The following is a 20,716-nucleotide window of genomic DNA, read 5'->3' on the forward strand; positions in this document are numbered from 1 at the left end:
TGAGAGCAGCCCTGAGGAGAAGGACTTGGGAGTGATGGTTGACAAGAAGCTTAACATGAGCCGGCAGTGTGCGCTTGCAGCCCAGAAGGTCAACCGTATCCTGGGATGCATCAAAAGCAGCGTGTTCAGCAAGTCGAGGGAGGTGATTCTGCCCCTCTACTCCGCTCTCATGAGACCCCACCTGGAGTACTGCATCCAGCTCTGGGGCCCCCAACAGAAGAAGGACATGGAGCTGTTGGAACGAGTCCAGAGGAGGCCCACGAAGATGATCAGAGGGCTGGAGCACCTCTCCTATGAAGAGAGGCTGAGAGAGTTGGGGCTCTTCAGCCTGGAGAAGAGAAGGCTCCAGGGAGACCTCATAGCAGCCTTCCAGTACCTGAAGGGGGCCTACAGGAAAGCGGGAGAGGGACTTTTTACAAGGGCATGTAGTGATAGGACGAGGGGGGAATATTTTTTAAATACCTCCAGGGATGGGGACTCCACCACTTCCCTGGGCAGCCCGTTCCAATGTTTGATAACCCTTTCGGTGAAGAAATCTTTCCTGATATCCAATCTAAACTTCCCCTGGTGCAACTTGAGGCCATTTCCTCTCGTCCTATAATTTGTTCCTTGGGAGAGAAGACCAACACCCATCTCGCTACACCCTCCTTTCAGGTAGTTGTAGAGAGTGATAAGGTCTCCCCTTGGCCTTCTTTTCTCCAGACCAAACAACCCCAGTTCCCTCAGCCACTCCTCATAAGACTTGTGCTCTATACCCTTCACCAGCTTCGTTGCCCTTCTTTGGACTCACTCCAGCACCTCAATGTCTTTCTTGTAGTGAGGGGCCCAAAACCGAACACAGTATTCAAGGTGCGGCCTCACCAGTGCCGAGTACAGGGGGACAATCACTTCCCTAGTCCTGCTGGCCACACTATTTCTGATACAAGCCAGGATGTTGTTGGCCTTCTTGGCCCCCTGGGCACACTGCTGGCTCATATTCAGACGGCCATCAATCAACACCCTGAGGTCCTTTCCCAATGGGCAGCTTTCCAGCCACTCTTCCCCAAGCCTGTAGCAGTGCGTGGGGTTGTTGTGGCCAAAGTGTAGGACTCGACACTTGGCCTTGTTGAACGTCATACAGTTGGCCTCGGCCCATCAATCCAGCCTGTCCAGATTCCTCTGCAGACCCTTCCTACCCTCAAGCAGATCAACACTCCTGCCCAACTTGATGTCGTCTGCAAACTTACTGAGGGTGCACTCAATCCCCTCATCCAGATCACTGATGAAGATATTAAACAGAACTGGCCTCAGTACTGAGCCCTGGGGAACACCACTCGTGACCGGCCACCAACTGGATTTAACTCCATTCACCACAACTCTTTGGGCCCGGCCATCTAGCCGTTTTTTTTACCCAGCAAAGCGTATGCCCGTCTAAGCCATGAGCAGCCAGATTTTACGGGAGAATGCTGTGGGAAACGGTGTCAAAGGCTTTACTGAAGTCTAGGTAGACAACATCCACAGCCTTCCCCTCATCCACTAAGCGGGTCACCTTGTCATAGAAGGTCAGGTTAGTAAAGCAGGACCTGCCTTTCATAAACCCATGCTGACTCGACCTGATCGCCTGGTTGTCCTGTACATGCCATGTGATGGCACTCATGATGATCTACTCCATAACCTTCATGGGCACCAAGGTCAGACTGACAGGCCTGTAGTTCCCTGGGTTCTCCTTCCATCCCTTCCTGTGGATGGGCATCACATTTGCTAATTTACAGTCACCTGGGACCTCCCCGGTTAGCCAGGACTGCTGATGATAAATGATGGAAAGCGGCTTGGTGAGCACTTCTGCCAGCTCTCTCAGTAGCCTTGGGTGGATCCCATCCAGCCTCATAGACTTGTGTCTAAGTGATGTAGCGGGTCACTAGCCATTTCTCCTTGGACTATGGGGGCTTCATTCTGCTCCCTGTCCCTGTCTTCCAGCTCAGGGGGTCTGGATACCCAGAGAACAACTGGTTTTACTATTAAAGACTGAGGCAAAGAAGGCATTAAGCACCTCAGCCTTTTCCTCATCCTTTGTCACTGTTTTCCCCCGCATCCAATAAAGGATGGAGATTCTCCTTGGCTCTCCTTTTGTTGCTAATGTATTTATAGAAACTTTTTTTTATTGTTTTTTTTATAGCAGTAGTCAGATTAAGTTCTAGTTGGGCTTTGGCCCTGCTAATTTTTTCCCTGCATAGTCTCATGACATCTTTGTAGTCCTCCTGAGTCACCTGCCCCTTTTCCAAAGGTTGTAAACTCTCCTTTTGTTCCTGAGTTCCAGCCAAAGCTCTCTGTTCAGCCAAGCTGGTCTTCTTCCCCACTCTCGTCTTTCGGCACATTGGGGATGGCCTGCTCCTGCGCCTTTAAGATTTCTTTCTTGAAGAATGTCCAGCCTTCCTGGAACCCTTTGCCCTTCAGGACTGCCTCCCAATGGACTGTGTCAACCAGGCTCCTAAACAGGCCAATGTCTGCACTCTGGAAGTCCAAGGTAGCAGTTCTGCTGATGCCCCTCCTTATTTCTTCAAGAATTGAAAACTCTATCATTTCATGATCTCTATGCCCAAGACAGCCTCTAACCATCACATCACCCACAAGTCCTTCTCTGTTCGCAAACAAGAGGTCCAGCGGGGCGCCTTCCCTAGTTGGCTCACTCACCAGCTGTGTCAGGAAGTTATCTTCCACACACTCCAGGAACCTCCAAGACTCTTTCCTCTCCACTGTATTGTATTTCCAGCAGACACCCAGTAAGTTGAAGTCCCCCACAAGAACAAGGGCTACTGATCATGAGACTTCTCCCAGCTGCTTATAGAATATTTCATCTACCTCTTCATCCTGGTTGGGTGGTCTATAACAGACTCCCACAATATCTGCCTTTTTGGCCTTCCCCCTGATTCTTACCCATAAACACTCAACCCTATTGTCACCATCCTCAAGCTCTAGTCAGTCAAAACACTCCCTAACATACAGGGCCACCCCACCACCTCTCCTTCCTTGCCTATCCCTTCTGAAGAGTTTGTAGCCATCCATTGCAGCACTCCAGTTGTGCGAGTCACCCCACCATGTTTCCATGATGGCAACTATGTCATAGTTTTCCTGCCGCACAATGGCTTCCAGCTCCTCCTGTTTGTTGCCCATGCTGCGTGCATTGGTGTAGATGCACTTCAGTTGGGCTATTGATCCTGCCACCTTTTTGAGGGGAGAAGCCCTAATTCCTGCATGACCATTCTCTGGCACTTCTGTGGTTTCTAACCCACCAAAACCGCTTGCATCTCTGTTGCCACATCGCTCTCCATCCCCTGCCTCCACTGAGATGGCAGACCAAAGGACCCACTAGCACACTGACAAGAAGTGGTTGTGGAAGGAAAGGAAAGTGGCAAAGGACAATGTTCAAACAGCCTTACTTAATGCTCTTAAGTTTTCTCTCTAGGTTAGAAAGGCGGTTTCTCCAGAATGTCTGAGTGGTGGGGGAGGGAGAGTCTCCCCAACATCACTGCTTGGCAGCAGACACTGACTTAGTTGTGGTTTCAGCTATTTCGTTTTAGTACCCCATTGCCATAAGTTCTTATAATTGAAGAGCTTCATAGATGACCCTCCCCTCCGAAAATGAAACAATAAAATATCTACCATGTTACCTGTGTTTGCTGAGGACCTATATCCATGCCTTCAGGAGGCTGTTTAGGAAGGCTGTGACATACTCTCATGGATAAATGCTGTTGGACCCATCAAGGACTATGATGATGTCCAACTGGGTTTTAAACTCTGCAACACAAGTTGCCACATAAGAATTGATACTAAGAAGGATCAAATATATCATAGAATCATAGCATCATAGAATGGTTTGGGTTGGAAGGGACCTTAAAGATCATCTAGTTCCAATCCCCCTGCCACAGGCAGGGACACCTTCCACTAGACCAGGTTGCTCAAAGCCCCATCCAACCTGGCCTTGAACACTGCCAGGGAGGGGGCATCTACAACTTCTCTGGGCAACCTGTGCCAGTGTCTCACCACCCTCACAGGAAAGAATTTCTTCCTAATATCTAATCTAAATCTACCCTCTTTCAGTTTAAAACTATTTCCCCTCATCCTGTCACTACTTGTGCTTGTAAAAAGTCCCTCTCCAGCTTTCCTGTAGGCCCCCTTCAGGTACTGGAAGGCTGCTATAAGGTCCCCAGGAGCCTTCTCTTCTCCAGGCTGAAGAGCCCCAACTCTCTCAGCCTGTCTTCATAGGAGAGGTGCTCTGATCATCTTCGTGGGCCTCCTCTGGACTCGTTCCAACAGCTCCATGTCCTTCTTCTGTTGGGGGCCCCAGAGCTGGATGCAGTACTCCAGGTGGGGTCTCATGAGAGCGGAGTAGAGGGGCAGAATCACCTCCCTCGACTTGCTGAACACGCTGCTTTTGATGCAGCCCAGGATACGGTTGACCTTCTGGGCTGCAAGCGCACACTGCCGGCTCATGTTAAGCTTCTTGTCAACCATCACTCCCAAGTCCTTCTCCTCAGGGCTGCTCTCAATCCATTCTCCGCCCAGCCTGGATTTGTGCTTGGAATTGCCCCGACCCATGTGCAGGACCTTACACTTGGCCTTGTTGAACTTCATGCAGTTTGCACAGGCCCAGCTCTCAAGCCTGTCAAGGTCCCTCTGGATGGCATCCCTTCCCTCCAGCGTGTCGACCGCACCACACAGCTTGGTGTGGTCGGCAAACTTGCTGAGGGTGCACTCAATCCCACTGTCCATGTCACCAACAAAGATGTTAAACAGCACAGGTCCCAATACCAACCCCTGAGGAATGCCACTCGTCACTGGTCTCCACTTGGACATCAAGCCATTGACCGTAACTCTTTGAGTGCGACCATCCAGCCAATTCCTTATCCACCGAGTGGTCCATCCATCAAGTCCCTGTCTCTCCAATTTAGAGACAAGGATGTCATGTGGGACAGCATCAAATGCTTTGCACAAGTCCAGGTAGATGACATCAGTTGCTCTTCCCCTATCCACCAGTGCTCTAACCCCATTGTAGAAGGCCACCAAATTTGTCAGGCATGATTTGCCCTTAGTGAAGCCATGTTGGCTGTCACCAATCACCTCCTTGTTTTCAGTGTGCCTTACCATAGTTTCCAGGAGGATCTGCTCCATGATCTTGCCAGGCACAGAGGTGAGACTGACTGCCCTGTAGTTCCCTCTGTCTTCCTTTTTCCCCTTCTTGAAGATGGGGGTTATGTTTCCCCTTTTCCAGTCAGTGGGAACTTCACCAGACTGCCACGACTTCTCAAAAATGATGGATAGCGGTTTAGCAACTTCATCCGCCAGTTCCCTCAGGACCCGTGGATGCACCTCATCAGGTCCCATGGACTTGTGCACCTTCAGGTTCCTTAGATGGTCTCGAACCTGATCTTCCCCTACAGTGGGCGGTTCTTCATCCTCCCAGTCCCTGACTCTGCCTTCTGCGACTTGGGTGGTGAGGCTAGAGCACTTGCCAGTGAGGTAAAAAAGTCCTTGAGTGTCTCAGCCTTCTCCATATCCCAGGTAACCAGGTCTCCCATTTCCTTCCAGAGAGGGCCCACATTTTCCCTAGTCTTCCTTTTATCACTGACATACCTATAGAAGCATTTCTTGTTGCCCTTCACATCCCTGGCCAGATTTAATCCTATCAGGGCTTTACCTTTCCTAACCTGATCCCTGGCTGCTCGGACAATTTCCCTGTATTCCTCCCAGTCTACCTGCCCCTACTTCCACCCTTTGTAGGGTTACTTCTTGTGCCTGATTTTATCCAGGAGCTCCTTGTTCATCCATGCAGGCCTCCTGGTGTTTTTGCCTGACTTCCTCTTTGTTGGGATCCATTGCTCCTGAGCCTGGAGGAGGTGATCCTTGAATAGTAACCAGCTTTCTTGGGCCCCTCTTCCCTCCAGGGCTTTATCCCAAGGGACTCTCTCAAGCAGGTCCCTGAGGAGGCCAAAGTCTGCTCTCCTGAAGGCCAGGGTGGTGAGCTTGCTGTGTGCCCTCCTTGCTGCCCTATGGATCTTGAACTCCACCATTTCATGGTCGCTGCAGCCAAGGCTGCCCTTGAGCTTCACATCCCCCACCAGCCCCTCCTTGTTGGTGAGAACAAGGTCCAGCATGGACACCTGTCCTCATTGGCTCTTCTGTCACTTGGAGAAGGAAGTTATCGTCCACGCATTCCAGGAATCTCCTGGATTGCTTATGCCCTGCTGTGTTGTCCTTCCAAGAGATATCGCGGTGTTTGAATTCCCCCATGAGGACCAGGGCCTGTGAACGTGAGGCTACAACTATCTGTCTATAGAGGGCCTCATCCACTCAGTCTTCCTGGTCAGGTGGCCTGTAGCAGACACCCACTATAATGTCTCCATAATATTCTCACAGCTCCAGTTACTTTTGTGATTACTAACAAACACATATCCTTCTACAGTTGGGCTGAACTGATGTGTTTGATGCAAACTCATTCATCAATATTTGCATTATATTTTATGTGGTTTGGTGTTCCCTTTATCAGCAAGGCACTTTCTTGTAAGCAGAAACTTAAGGATGAGATTAGAGGATCACATAACTGAAGTATTTAACAGTGACCCCTAACTTCTTCAGTGTCAATCTACTCCTCTTTGATTTTCCAAAGGACCAGGTCTTTAAGATTTTTATCTATATTACTAAATTTGGTTTGTATTAGGTCTTAACATGCCATCATTATTGAAAAAGAGTCTTTTGGCCATAAGTAAAAAATATAAGCAACTATTTTTAGCAATTGTTTCTGGATGTTACGTAGCCCTCTAATGATTATTTATACTGAGATAAATTCCAAAATTTGAAAAAAAATAGGCTATATATGGACAATGAAAACATTTACTTTACTTAGTAATGCTGGCAGCTAAGGAAAACGGTTCATACTTTCTGGTATGCCTGTGTATACACATTTGTTTTGTTTGGCACTTTGTATTTTCAGACACACATGAGAATTCCTGTGGCATGCATACCTTGCACAGACGGAGCAATCACTTTGACAGTTTCAGAAGTGGAGCTGACATTAGAGCAAACTCCAGCTGTGTAATGCTGTAATGTTGTTTTATAAGCATAAAGTGGTCCACATGCCTGTACTGGTTTGGACTAAAGCAGAACCAATTTTCCTTTCAGTGATTTTTCCTTTCAGTGATTTTTCCTTTCAGTTAAGCTTCTTCTAAGTAACTGCACTTTCTGAAACTAACTACATGTTTTGCAGACAGTGTCTGCTTCTAGGACTGATAATGCTCAACGTTTATAGTTATTACTGAGGCACCAGTAGGAATGGTATGCAGAAAGGCTCTTGCTGTACTTATTCCTAGAGAAACCAAGGTCACTGCTAAATCCCTCACTAATTACAAGTGAAGAGCCGTAGAAGGGTCGCACCTCCAGGGAGGAGTGGACAGACAGGTGTTGGGGTCCATGCGAGGAACGGACTACAGCACACCAATATGATGCTCTAATAGTCCACTTTATTGTAGTTAACACACTCTTTTATAACATACATACTTTTCTTATCTCTCGGTCACGCCTTAGGCTATTGGCTGCAAGCACTGTGCACACTCTGTCTGCGCGCCACTTCTACTGTTCTGATTGGATACTTGCTATGAGCCTAAGCAAGCCACATCCTTATGCTTTCTTGCTGACTCATGCTCTTACATAACAGTGTACTCGTATGTTCTCTCTATAGTTCTTCCACGATCCAGGCCCCAACATCTCCCCCTTTCTTTCTTAATACAATAGCAATGGTTCTTGATATCATTCCCTGCAAACCTTTTATGATACAGAGTACCAAGACAAAGATGAATAGCAATACTTGTGCCAAGCCTTTCACTAGGCTGGCTATCCACCCTCCAATTCCCAGATCACCCAACCAGTCATCCAAAAACCCATGATGTTCCCGCATTTTCTGTTCTGGATTCAGATTCTGGAGCCACGGCCAAATGATACGTGCAAGGCGGTGATCACGCCTCCTCAAGGCCTCTGGTGTTAGAGTTGCCTGGTCCTGTAGCGTCGGCTGGTTCATCTAGCCACGGCTTCACCCATTTGGCCGGAACCCATTGGCAGTTATTTCCTGTGGAGACACAAGCATACCCTCTGCCCCAAGTTATTAATTGCTTTGGCCCTTCCCAAGTGCCTGATTCTGGGATGAATACCCTTACTGGTACGTTTGTATTACTGAGGTCTTTTTGATTTCCCTGCCCGTGAGCTATGGCAGGTGGTGTTTGCGAGTTCTGCTTAGGGTTTAGCCAATTCAATACAAACAATGTTTTATGTAGCGCATCCTGTGGTCCCATCTCCCCCTGTTTTCGAATAATTTCTAAATGCTCTTTTAATGTGCGATGCGCACGTTCCACAATTGCCTGCCCTGTAGAATTATATGGAATACCTCGTACATGTGTAATACCCTATTTCTGCATAAATTCTGCAAGCAATTCAGATCGATAGGCAGGGCCATTATCAGTCTTAATTTGTTCCGGCTGGCCCATTACTGCAATAGCTTGCAACAGATGTTTTTTAACAGCCTTAGCCGTCATGGAGGTCAGGGCTGTAGCCCACATGTGACCGGAGCAGGTGTCAATTGATCCATGGATATATTTGAGTCAGCCAAAGGCAGCATATTCAGTGATGTCTGTTTGCCAAATCTGTCTGAGTTGGAGTCCCCTGGGATTTGCTCCCACAATCTGTAACACAGGTATTCTAGCACAATCAGGGCAAGAAGCTATAATTGCCCTTGCATCAGTCTTTGTCAATTGGAATTGCGATCGCAATGCTGCTGCGGATTGGTGAAAAAACTGGTGAGATTGCTGAGCCTCTGTTAATTTTGCCTGTGGGGATCTGTCCACCGGAAATGTGGATACCAACTGATTGGCTCGGGAGTTTCCTTCCACCAAACCTCCGGGTAAACTGGTATGGCTTCTAATGTGGGTGACAAATACTGGGTGTAGACGGTGTTGCATTTCATGCCATAGGTCGAAAAAGGCTTTGAACAGCAGTTCATTGGCGATATGGCGAAGCAACGATCGGTGTATGCGTTTCACAACCCCTACCACGTATAGGGAATCCACTACCAAATTTAAGGGTGCTTCGCGCCACTTTTGTAAGGCCAGGAGTACAGCTTGTAATTCTAAAACCTGAGCAGATCCTTCTGCTACGATGACATGTTTTCTCCATTCTCCCTGTTCTTGCCAGACAAATCCGGCTTTTCTGGTGCGGCTACTTGCATCGGTAAACACCGTGATTGCTTGCAACGGCTCACTGATGACAAGAGGCCGTTCTTCCAGCGATATGTGAGTTTTAAAGATGGGGTGTGACGGATAGTGATTGTCAATCTGCATCGTCGTGTTCAATAGGGCTAAGGACATAAGTTTTTCTCGTTGACATACGTCTGGTAGGTAGTCGAGGCTGATTGGAATAACAAGCTTGTCAGGTGTTCGTCCAGCCACAGCTAATAGCTGTGCAGTCCCTTTGAGAATGACTTGAGCGATAGCTTCCCACCTTGTAGTGATAGTCTTTTTACCATGAGAGGGTAAAAACACCCATTCCAGTACTTGAAGTGGATTTGACTGAGATGGGTCCCATTGTCCTAATATGCCTGACACTTCAAGGTCCATATTATAAATGTACAAGTCCACGGGTAATTCAGGCACTACTCGTGAAGCACAAGACAAGGCAATCTTTTGAGTTATTACTTGCAGTGCAGATCGAGCTGCTTCTGTGAGCTCGCGGGATTCTTGAGGTGCGGAACCCTTCTGAAGCATTTCGAAGAGAGGTTGAAGGTCTGCATTGGTGATGCCGCAGACAGTCCTTATCCACTGAATGTCTCCCACTAATTTCTGTACATCGCTCAGGGTCTTTACATTTGCTCGAATCTCCAGTTTCTGAGGTGGAACAGTGGATTCGGTAAGCGATATCCCTAGATATTTCCAAGGTGTTGACAGCTGCACCTTTTCCGGGGCTATGACCAGGCCCCACTTTTCCAGATCCGACTTCAATTCTTCTACCACTTCGCTGGCGATGGTTCCCTTTTGACAAAGTAGCAAGTCATCCATATAATGGTAAATCAGCATTCCCTCATGCGTCTTTCGAAATTTCTGTAGAGCCAGATCCACGTACCACTGACAAATTGTTGGAGAATTCTTCATACCTTGTGGCAATACCACCCAATGATACCTCTTCGTTGGTGCTGCACGATTTATGGAGGGAACTGTAAATGCAAATTTTTCACAGTCGTCCGGATGCAAAGGTATCGTGAAGAAACAGTCTTTGAGGTCGATCACGACGATATCCCATCCTCGTGGTAACATAGTAGGTGTAGGGAGCCCTGGCTGTAATGGACCCATGTCTTGCATGACAGCATTAACAGCCCTTAAATCTTGCAGTAATCTCCACTTCCCTGACTTTTTAGGTATTGTAAATACAGGTGTGTTCCATGGACTTGTTGATGGTACTAGGTGACCTGCATCAAGTTGTTCTTGCACCAACTCCTGTAAGTGTGTGAGCTTTTCTTCGGGTAGCGGCCATTGGTCCACCCAGACGGGTGATGTTGTTAACCAAGTAAGCTTCAGTGTAGGTCGGGTGTTGCTCGCCGCAATGGCCGCTTCTAAAAAGGCGTTTGGAGAACGCATCCCCATTGCGAAAGCACATCTCGCCCCAGAATCCAAATAGTGGTATGTAACACATACGGTCGAACTCGAGCCGTTATTTTCTCCTGACAGTCCTCGATTGTTACAAAACAAGTGCTTACATGTGTGGGTGAAGCGCCTCCGATTCCGACCACAGTGGTATTAACTGATTCAAGAGGCCATGCTTCTGGCCAGGCCGCACAAGGAACTATGGTAACATCAGCTCCAGAGTCTAACAACATCTGCTTCTTGGTTAACGTTATGTTTCTGGGTCCTCTGATATTAACTGTTCGACAGGGTTTGGCAGCAGTTATTTCATGCACAAATGCGACTGTGGGGGCTCCAGTGGAACCAAAACCTTGGTTCCCTCTGACGTTGTCAACGGCTCTAGGAATGCTGGATCGGAACAGAACTATTTGAGCGATTCTAGTTCCTTGTTTCAACATCACAGGTGGGTGTAATACTCGCAACATGATTCCAGTTTGGCCAGTGTAGACCGCGTCGATGACGCCTGGTAGTACCAGAAGACCTTGTTTGGTAGCTGATGATCTTCCTAACGACAATCCACTGAGTCCATAGCCTAAAGGTCCGCTAACGGTTGAGGGAATTACGTGTATGGCGCCATCTGTAATTGTTACATCTGATCCCACGGCCAAATAGATGCCTGCGCTTCCTCTGGTGGAAGCTGAGAGCTCTGAGAGACAGCCTGAATGGGGTAGGCTGCCGGACGGTATTGTGGTGTCATCGCGCCCCGTTCCCCGGCGCTGTTTCTCCAGTTTCCCTGCAACGGGGTTCCATCTTTTTTAAATCTTGATCGGCAGTCCTTTGCCTGGTGCCCAAATTTATTGCAGCGCTTGCACAAACCTGCAAGCCCAGCGGATCCTCCGGGGCTGCTCCCCTTGTTTGGGGTATTCTTCTTGGGGCAATTCCGCTTCATGTGTCCCTTTTCTCCACACTGATAACATCCTGTCCCAGATGGGCCTTGGTTTTCTTTCCCTGTTTTCCATGGTGGCTTTAAAACTGCGGCTAAGGTGTCAGCATGGGCTTGAGCATGAATCCGCGCCTTTTCCGCCTCCGCTTGCAGTATTGGAACTCTGCCACAAGCCTCAATCATATCTGCCAATGTGGCCGCCTTTCCCAAACTGTCAAGAATCTGCTGACATTGTGGGTTCACATTCATGACTGCTAAATCCTTCCTGACTGCGGCCTTAGCTTCAGGAGTTAAATTCGGCGATGCATCAATGGCGTCTTTTAAGCGATCAACAAATTGCATATAAGGTTCACCTGCCTTCTGTTTGACTGTCGTGTAAGGGGGCTTAGGTGTCCCTATATTTGGCAACTCCTTTAATGCAGCCAATGCTAAGGCCTGTGATTGTTGTAACACGTGCGGGTGTAAAGCAGCTTGTGTCGCACCATTGGCGCACTGACCTTTCCCTAATAGTGCGTCAAGCAGTGCCAGTCTCAAGGGGTCCCCGTCAGCTCGGCGTACGTTCTCAACAGCGGCTATCTCCAGCTTTTGCTGCCGCTTTTCCAAAAATAACAGGTACGCGGTGGGTGGTAACATCAGTTCGCCAAGAGCGCGTATGTCCACTTGTGTTAATATTTGGTTTTTAAAGAATGATGTTAGCAACTGTATCACATGTTTATTGTCCATTCCGTACTGCATCACTGCTTCTTGTAACTGCTTCACAGTTTTCCAATCAAACGGTGCCCATTGACAACGATCTCCTTGTGTGAAAACTGGCATTGCGGTGATGCTATGCGGTAACATTACGCCTTCGATGGTAGCCTCTCGAATGACGCCCCGCCATTGTTGCCCTGGATCATAACCAGGTAATGCTTCAGGCCGTGTATTCTGTTCGTCACCAGGATCGTCAGAATCTGGAGTCTGGCAGTGGCAGAGATGGGGCTCGAGCTCCCCCTGCTGGTCTTTGAGTGCTATGCTCTTGTCGAGGAGGGTCAGTCAGTCGGCGCATGCACGAACGAGAAGACGATGACCCGCCCTGGGAAGACGATGGCCCGCCCAGGCCGCTCCCATATTTGTCGCATAGGTACGCGTCAGCTGCTGCCTCCTCCCACTCCCCGCACCGTCGCGCCCATTTCCGGATTTTTTTTCCTCTTTGTGCTTTAGCTCTTCTGGAGTTAGTTTCGCTTCTGCTGGCAGACCTGTCTGCTTCTCGATAGCCTGCCCAAGAGCCTCTAATCCACTAGATATTGCCTGCGAGGCTTTATTGTAAGCGAGTTGCCGCGGTCTTACTAGCTCCTCCATCTAGCTTCTCCATTTTTTTTAATATTTCCTGCATTTGCTGTTCTTGTTGCTGTAGTAACTCTCGCAAAGACGCGTGACCGTCCGCTTCAGGAGCGGCGTCTGACTCATTTGTTTCTACTTCCATGGGGAGGGGTACAGTTTCAGGATTCACCGGCGGCTGTTTGCCCCTGTCATCCTCCGGAGGGGGTACCGAGACCCCAGATGTCGCCTCCGTCCCCATTTCATGAGGCATTAACGGGGCTGACGGGACTGTTGATTCTCCACCCCAAAACTCTTCCTCAAGTGCAGGGTAAGCGGCGGGCACCGAGCCTGCGGGGGGGGGGCGGGGGAAAGAGTCCTCATAGGGAGGGGCTGCCTCTACATGGTCCATCGGTGACCGCTCTTTTCCTCTTAGTGCTTTTTTGAGAGCGGATTGCACTTTCGCCTCAGAGGACATAGTCTCCAGCATATCCCTCACCTTCTTCCAAGATGTAGCTTGCTTTCTAGCCTCTTTATTTCCCACCATAATTGATTTCCAAAGTTCTTGCCCTAGATTGTCCCAGCAAGCTGCAGAAAACAACTGATAGGTGGTTTTTAGCAAGCCTCTTCGCTGACTCCATCCCAGCAAAGTTTCTACTTCTTTTCTTTTTATCTCAGTCTCAGTTTGTGCGGCTATCTGCAGAATACACTCCACCGCCGCCTTTTCCAGTGCAGATACTGCACCACCCATCCTGCCGTTAATCACGTAGGCCTACGATTCCCGTCTCTCTCGAACGGCCCGGCTTACCTCCACAGGCACGGCAGCCACCCTCGCATTTTCATCTGGTCCCCCTTCTTCTCCATTGCGAAGATCATGTCGGGGTCACCTCAATGTTGGGGTCCATGCGAGGAACGGACTACAGCACACCAATATGATGCTCTAATAGTCCACTTTATTGTAGTTAACACACTCTTTTATAACATACATACTTTTCTTATCTCTCGGTCACACCTTAGGCTATTGGCTGCAAGCACTGTGCACGCTATGTCTGCGCGCCACTTCTGCTGTTCTGATTGGATACTTGCTATGCCTAAGCAAGGCCACATCCTTATGCTTTCTTGCTGACTCATGCTCTTACATAACAGTGTACTCGTATGTTCTCTCTATAGTTCTTCCACGATCCAGGCCCCAACAGACAGGTGATCCAAAACTGACCAATGACGTATTCCATCCCATACATATCATTCTCAGTATAAAGCTGAGGGATCGTGAGGGTCTCGCTCTCTTCTTCTATGGCCGGCATCCGACAAGGACTCTGTCCGTTTTTCTCCTGCCCTCGATCCCAATCCCTGCATTCCCGAATCCAGTTCCTGTCCATCACTGAGTCCAGTCTGGCCCTTCCCAGAGCCTGCCCTGCAGTGCCAGTGGTGACTTGACCATCATCGGGGGAGCTTGATCTTGGTTTTGTATAAATATGTACATATTTAATTATTTCCATTATTATTATTATAATCTTTTTCATTATTAGAGTTTATTAAAACTGTTTTAACATTCCAACCTGTAAGTCTCTCTCCCTTTTCTCTTTTCCTTCCCCTTCTGGGGTGGGGAGGGGAGAGGGTTAATAGAGAGCATCTGTCATCGGTTTAATAGCCGACCCAGCTTTAAACCATGATAATGTCTTTAAAAGATGAAAAAGGGTGGTGTTTGGTATGGTACCTGAGGAAAAAAACGACTTCTAAAACTGGCAAGAAGTCCTTTCTTACCAGAAAGCCTCCTTTTGGGTTCGTCATTAATGTTGTTCCAAGAGTCATGTTTTCTTTTACTTCTGTGACATCAGGAACTGAAGTAGCAGCTATAAATATATTTAAAATGTTAAATATTTGGGAACGTGAAAACAAAATGTTAAAGTATATATCCCCTAGCACAGAGCTTCCAGCTACTAAAATAAACCCAGACTGACACTGTTTCGAAATATTTTAGCATCCTTCCTCCTCCTTCTTCTTCAATTGCAACAAACTAGAAAAAATTCCGAGATTGGCTTTTATCCTAGAAAATTTGTCTGGATTGCTGTCTCAAATAGTTTTCTTGAACGTAAAAAAAAGATAAATCAGCACAATGAAAGCAAGAGATTACTGTTCACACAGTTTTGTTAATTAGAACACAAGCATTCATTTTTTTCACCCTGTCCTGCTATAAACGAATTACAGCTTTTGTGTTTGCTACTGTTACATCACTGACATTTAGGTTTTCAAGGAAAAAGAGGAGAAAAAATACCATGACAGGTGTATTTAGTGAAATTCATATTAACAGGAAGTCTCTTCCTGTCTACATCGTGTATCTCTTGACACAAGCAAGAAAATTATTAATATTTACCTGTACTGTATTAAGGTGCTTCAGCCTGGTTCCAGCTAGTTATGTTCTCATCAAAAGCCTACTGGTGGCATTATGAAGGCTCTCATTAGCTTCAGAGAGCTTTGCAAAGGGCAACCCATGAATCTATGCTCCACGGCCTTTCTGGCTCCATGGCCAGGACTGCCAACCAGAGTCAATTAATGCCAGTCATAATAATGTTTTGATAACACAGACAAATGCCCATTCTAAAATGATCAGCACGTTTTCCGTAGGAGAATGAGAGGCTTTAAAAGAAAATTATTTTTGATGTTAAAAACACAACTTCCTTCACATTTAGCTCTGGAATTCTAAGTAAATTTTCCTCTATAGAAACAATTCCAATGCATATTTATTAGCTAAAAATCTCCCAAGATCTGACCTCATTTATTCCTCCACATGACACAGCTTTATTTTCTTTCATACCTAGTAAGTTCAATTTTATGCAGGGTGATTGGTTGTCCTTTCCTACAGGGCATTTGTATACATCTCCTGTTCTTTTCTCAGGTTGGCCAACTAATGGTGAATCAATAAGTATCCTGCAAATGAAGTATGTTAGCTGAAATTTCTTCTTTCTTAAACGGCGTGAAAGTCAGCAAATACAATTTACAGAGAGAGCACAGCTGCAGCAAGCTCTACGCATAGTACAGGATGGAGAGCAAGAAAAGTATCTATTATTCTAGTTCTACAAGGAAAAGCAGCCATTCTGTCTCCTCTTTAATAAAGGACACAGAAAGGAAATGTGCCTATATACTAAATTACACAATAGAATAAGATTTAAAAACCTCCAGTGGAAAATATAAGCAGTATTGGTGGGTGGATGACAACTATTACAAATAATACATAAGGAAATATCTGTTTTATTTAGTATCTCCTTGATTTTAAAATATTTTAGAAGAAAATGTATTTTCAATTCTGAGATCCCAAATGTCAAAGGAGAGGCTCACAGGCACCCAGAAGAATTCAATCATCTTAAGTAATGTGAGCCAGAAGTGTAAAATACATCATTTTTCCTCTCATTAATTAAAAATAATGTCATTTACAGGGCTAATTACTAAAACCAATTTCAATTTTTTAAAATTTTAAGGCTTTTATCCTGTGCACCTCCCCCCCAAATTTGGCATGATCAAAAAATTCACTATTCTCATATAGTACTTTGTAAGCACCACAAATTAGTATCCACTCCTAAATCCAGTTTTCTGCAGGAAATGCTGTTTAGAAACGGACACTGTTTTTATTCTCAAATCTTCATTAGCTACACTAAATAGCCCAGCATTACCCAGCAGATAACAACTGGCTCCATCAAATGTGTAAGGAAGAACTTGTATTAAATTAGAATTCACAGTACACACTGGAAATTGAAATCCTGCCATTAAGGGCAATAGTTCAGTAAGATTTGCTCTTGGACACTTAGGTGATTGTGAAGAGTTATTGAGAGAATCATTTCTACCTTTAATCATAAATTAATGAATCCAGGCAGAAGATATTTGAATAGAATGACATAATAGGTGAAGTGTAGCCTACGGATTAAAAAGAGACAGAAAGGAGAATTTTAAACCCTTTACACAATCTAGCTTTTAAAAAGCCATACTGGAACAGCTCATTGTGATCCTAATAGATTTTTAAATTAATAAATACTAAAGCAAAATAAAATGCTCCAAGTATATATTGGATCTGACTGCTCTTTCAAGCTATATGCTGTAATGTATGTATTTTTTACAATAAAACTTAGAAGCAGGCACCCCAACCTATTATGCATCCTTGACTCTCATTTCACTGCAGAGAAGCTGAATGTGCTTGACATCCCACAGGAGGTGATCAATGCTCAGCAGGATTATATCCCTGCATTGTTCTTTTCTCACAAAGAGCAAGCCCCGTGAACAGAGAGAAGTGGTTTGAAAGGTTATTTTGTCTGTTTGCACAGAGGATTTTTTTTTTAGGGGATCCTGGTTTTAATCGAGAAACATCTAGTCAGCTTTACAGAACATCTGTTGCTGAAAAGCTCTATCTGTGGTATCTAGGTAGTGTTATAGCAGTTGACAAAGCATCACAAAGCTTTGTATATTTATTTTTAACTATCAACCTACAGATTTCCTGCTCTGTATGTTGCTATGCCGAAAGCAACTTGAAAGCTTGAAAATTTAACAGCAGCTCTGGAGTTTAATTTCAGAGACGTTCAGACCTATTGCACTGGTTTAGATTCCTTTCTTCCTTCAGCTACTGGAAGAGTCGCCTTTCCAGCTCATATTATATTTTGCTCTTGAAAGGTTTCAAGATAGTTTATAACAATATAGCTTACTTTGCAAAACCCCAGCTCCTAGAATGAATACCATTTCCTGAAAGTCTAAATTAGCTCAAAGAAAGTCAGTATTAGTCACCTATGACCCTCAAGCAGATGTATATTTAAACATACTACAATCTGGGCAATCAAGAGCTAGCATTTTCAAAAGTGGGCTCTGAAATTTCATTTCAGTGAACATCCTCTATGGCTAATAGTGAACACGGAGTTGCAGTGGTGGACAGACTATCAGTGCCACACAGCCCTGGCACTTGCGGGGGAGATTGTTCAGGCACTGCAGAACAGTCTGACCCGGCTGTCAAGCAGCCACATGCCCATCATCCCAGGCTGCCAGTAGGAGTCCCTGGGGTTAACCAAGAATGTCAAATTACTGGCAAAGCTCTTGGAAAAAACAGAGAAATCTGCAAAGAACGATGGAGATCTCAGGATTCCCAAACCTTTTACCATTCAATTATTATTTCAGTCCTCCAGCCCAGTGATTAGCCTGTGAAGTTTGTTCTTACAAGGGAAAAGCATAAGCAGGTGTTTATCAAAAGACTGAGAAGCAATGATATCAGTAAGCACATCAAAATGCAACTTCTAATTCAGGAGAACAAGAAGAAGGAAAATGCAAGTTAAGAAGGCGGCTCCAAGTCCCAAATACGAATATATTACCAGTTACAAGACATAATTAGCCCTCCAAAAGGGAAGACAGAGTACTGTATTAATAAATATTTTGACAGAGAAATCTTCCCACCAGTTTAAAACCTCAGTTCAGGCAACCTCGGACAAAAAACTTTAGGGAAAAAAAAAATACAGATTAGTTAGGCAAAACAGGAGCAATTTCACTGGCAATACTTTAACACGAGGAAAAGATAAATAATGATTTCATTCAGTAAATGGCAAAAAGAGGGCTCAGGCATAACACAAAATTTTCTCAGCTCCAGCAAGGAGAGAATTTACCCACTTTGTGAATTCATTTATGTCTTTGAAGAAATAAATGTAGATATAAATTTGGATGTTTCAGTCTTCCAGTCTTTCCAGGGTTCTTTAGTACTGTGCATTAGTTTAAGAAATAATATGACTAAGACTGACGGAATCTGACCCTTAGTTATGGGGTGTACTTACAAATAGTAGTATAGCACCCGAGTCACTGAATATCTGATAATTTGGAATTTATTCTTAAGAAAAACAAAACAGCTTACCATTTTCCTTCCTCATTTTCATACTGTTGAACTGTGTACCCGAACATGTCTCCCAGAGGCCCACTGAAGGTCATTGCATTTTTCACATCAACATTGAAAGAGCCGAGGAGGTGAAAGAAAGCTTTAAAAAAAAAAAAAAAGAGTAATATGTAGCAATACATACAAACCCCAAGACTTTTAAGAAAACAAGGTTTAATTATGACTTACTGAGGGTACAAGTTGAAAATGGCAATTTGGGCATATTTATCACAGCTGGTAAGAGATTTAAAACGTACTTCCTCACATATACGTATGCAGCTATATTCAGAGATGTTAGCAACTGGACTTCTGTATCCAAAACCTATTTCGCAAAGTCCATCAGTCATTTGTAAATCACATTTCCAAAAACATTATGTAAATATTATTACCTTTAATAGTAAATAAAATAACAGGTGTTTTTACTCCCTTTAGCTCCATGCATTTCTAATGTAAGAAATTTACACAAAATATTCCTTCCCTCATTCAGGGTAGTAGTTCTCAAGTTTTCATAAATTTGAGAATTAACTGATTTTCAACTAGTTGCAGAAAGAAAAGAACGATGAAAATGAGGAAAAGCTTTCAGATGTATTTAATTTTAATCTACATTAGAGAAAACAAAACACAAACCAAATAGTTTTCTCTTAATTCTGTTCTAGAGTGCCTGCAAAACTTTCCTATTTGGAAAAGAACAGAATAAATTTTTAATACAACCAGATGTTATCTCAAAAGTACCTGTACGAGACTATTTGCAGAAATCCAACATTTACCCACTTAGGAAAAGTTGCTCTACAATGGTGGTGTTGGACTATGATGAGATAAGTCATGAGAGCTGATGCTTCTTCAGACTGATTTCCTGTACACGAATACTCAGTGATCATCATCATGGAAAATACTGTAAAAATGTGACTGTGTGTCGGGTTCCAGATTAAGGTCTGCCTCAAAAGCAAATCTAGAAATAAAATGCAGACAGCCTACGTAGGCCGTAGGCCTGCCTAATTAGTCCTCAAAAGCAAATCTAGAAATAAAATGCAGACGGTCCCCGAGAGAGAGACCCGCCTAATTAGTAACTCCAGTGCAGCCCATGTGCGGCGTGCCTGGTTCAATGCAGACAGCCCCCCCCCACGCGGGGCCCACCAAATTATCACCCGGTATGCTTAACCTGCCTGCAGGTAAAGCACCCCCAAAAATCCTGACCCGAAATAAAATAGATTTGTGATCCTTGAGTTCGGACAAAGCACAACCGAGGCACGGTATCAACAAACTTAACTCTGACTTTATTAAGTCCAACAATGAGGCAACTCAATGAGCAAGGAAGGGGGGGAGAGAGAGAGAGAGAGAGGAGTAAAAGAAAGAGAGGAAAAGAGAACAGTTGAGAGAGAAAGAATAGTCACCACCCCGAGTTCCAGCGGCGTCCCGCAGGAATCCTTTGTTCCTTCTCGGAAAATGGCGGTGGGGTCCCGCGTGGTCGAGCGATCCGGCCTCTTTTATAGAGTTTTTCCGGCAGAGTCATGTGACTTGGAGCCGCCAGTCAACAGTTCGCACCAATCAGAGGTCCGAGGGCGGGACATGTCCGGTTCCTGCGCCGTAGGATTGGCCCATTGCCAGGCTGTCACATCCCGGATGCGTCTCTCCGGAGGCGGGTGGAGCGGGGGGGGGGGGGGGGGGAAGATCTCCCTCAATCCGGCGCCTACCTTATTGCGTCATCAAACGTCGCCAAGGCCAGGCATTCCGGCAACCCCCACAAGATGGCGTTTGAGCACATGGCATACGGTTTCTGAGACAATGCCGAAAGGAAGGAAAAAAAAAAAGGCACACGGAGCCAATCCCCACACTGTGTAGTAAATTTCAGAAAGATTAGGCATGTAGGGTGAAAATTCCAGCTTGAAGCTATAAGCAGATCCCACTGTGAGGCTCATTAAGAAGCCAAAATTACTATTTATACATACAAATAAG

At 45.6% G+C, this 20,716-nt stretch overlaps 1 pseudogene; it reads right to left on the reverse strand.

The window, feature by feature from the left end:
- Positions 1 to 20,331, reverse strand: part of LOC137677097 (integrin alpha-1-like) — a 48,491-nt pseudogene extending 28,160 nt beyond the window's left edge.
- Positions 20,332 to 20,716: the final 385 nt, after the last annotated feature.

Source organism: Nyctibius grandis (assembly GCF_013368605.1).
Source record: "Nyctibius grandis isolate bNycGra1 chromosome W unlocalized genomic scaffold, bNycGra1.pri SUPER_W_unloc_1, whole genome shotgun sequence".
NCBI lineage: Eukaryota > Metazoa > Chordata > Aves > Nyctibiiformes > Nyctibiidae > Nyctibius > Nyctibius grandis.